A 2,178-nucleotide genomic window follows, 5' to 3' on the forward strand; every position below is an offset into this window, starting at 1 on the left:
AGTGGTCAAAAGAGGGCTTTGGATCCCTTGGAGCTGGAGTTATGGATGGTTGTTAGTTGCTATTTAAAAATCTATTTTATTTATTATTTTTATTTTATGTGTAGGAGTACATTGCCTGCCTGTGTGTAAGTGCACCCAGATCGTGCAATGTCCACAGTGGTCAAAAGAGGGCTTTGGATCCCTTGGAGCTGGAGTTATGGATGGTTGTTAGTTGCCATGTGGTTGCTGGGAATCTAACCTAGTTCTTTGCAAGAGCACCCGGTGTTCTTAACAGCTGAACCATCTCTGCAGCCCTGGTTCCCATATTTTAACTATTGTTTTCCCATCACATTAAAATTATCTTGTCCCTTTTATTTGCTTACTGTCCAGTGTCTCACAGTTTGTGTATTTTAACTTATACTTTGGTTCTTATTGAGGATTATTTTTAGAGGAGCTTAAATTTATTTTTATTTATTTATGTGTTTGTGAGTGTGTATACGTGTGTGTGAGCCTGTGTACATGGGTGCACTCACTTGTATGGACGTGTGGAGGCCAGAGGTTGACAGCAGGCTGTCTTCCTCAGTTGCCTGTCTACCTATTTTTTTGAGGCAGGGTCTCTACCTGAACCCAGAGGTCACCAGTTTTGGTTAGACTGGCTGACAAGCATACCCAATCCCACCCCGGTCTGGGTGTCTGTCCTTCCCCAGTGCTGGAAGCCATGAACCTCACAGGAAAGGTCCTGGCTTCAACACAAGTGGTGAAAACCAAGCAATACCAGAAAGAAAACAAACACCATTCTTATTTAGTTTCTAACTGGACCGGAAATGTCCATCCATCGTCCATCCACCATTCATTTATCCATCATCCATTCATCACCCGTCATCCACCCATCAATCATCCACCCATCATTCATCCATCCATTGTCCATCCATCATCCATCATCCATCATCCATCCACCATTCATTTATACATCATCCATTCATCACCTGTCATCCACCCATCAATCATCCACCCATCATTCATCCATCCATTGTCCATCCATCATCCATCATCCATCCACCATTCATTTATTCATCCTTCATCATCCATCTATCTATTCATCATCTATCCATCATCCAGCATCATCCATTCATCAATAAAGCAAGCAATTGAAGTAATTTGCTTAGTTTATTTAGTTTCCAGAAAGGACAATTTCATCTTTCTAAAACTCTGTGCATGAATTAGGAGTCTTGTCTCCTTGGAGTTATAAGCACCATAACCTATCAAAAAACACAATATACTTTCCCATGTTTTAAAAGGTGCTGTTTATTTTTATTTTATGACTGTGAGTGCATACCCTCAGAACTCAGAAGAGGGTGTCAGATTCCCTGGAACTGGAGGTACAGATGGTTGTTAGTCGCCATGTGGGTGCTGGGAACTGAATCCAGGTCCTCTTCAAGAACAGCCAGTGCTCTTAACCACTGAGCCATCTCTCCAGGTTCCTTTCCCTTATTGTTAAAATTTTATTTTTAGTGTCTTTATTTTAAAAGATCACAAACTTTGATTTTTAAATTGATGCACTGGGAATAAACTAATAGGATTTTCTATTTGGAAAATAAAATGATTCATTCGTCCTTGTTAATTCATCATTACACTTTATTGTGCTTACTGGTGCTGATGACAGGTCTATGAATAAATTTTGAATTTTCAGCAGCAATTTGATTGTTTTTTGTTTATCTAAGTGTATTTTCTTGTTTTCTGTTTTTTATGGCCCTGCTTTCATTAGTTTTTTAAAATTTTTATAAAAACTTTATTGAGAATTTCATGCATATAAGGTATTTTGATCAAATCCATGCCCACTCCCTCCCCTCTGAAGAGGTAATCCTAAAATCTTTTAAGCATAAGATAAAAGCTCCCAAATGCTTTAGACATTTTTGGCCTTTGGAACAGAGTATGTTGCTAACAGTCCCAAGGACATTTTGACGTTTAGCCAAGAAAGTGGCTACATTTCTTTGGGGTCTTTTTACCCTAACTGCCTAGCCAATTCCTACCTCCTATTCTTATCACACCATCCTCTGAAGGATCCTCTATTCTTATCACCATCCTCTGAAGAGGTTACCCAAATTGCCAATAGGGAATAGGGATGCAGACTGCTCTGGCTTCTTCCATGCTGAACAGGGACGCAGGGTGAGGCAACTGGAGTACCCCTTCAGTGGGTCT

This window comes from Nannospalax galili, unplaced genomic scaffold (genome assembly GCF_000622305.1).
Source record: "Nannospalax galili isolate Female #2095 unplaced genomic scaffold, S.galili_v1.0 scaffold179, whole genome shotgun sequence".
NCBI classification, from domain to species: Eukaryota; Metazoa; Chordata; class Mammalia; order Rodentia; family Spalacidae; genus Nannospalax; species Nannospalax galili.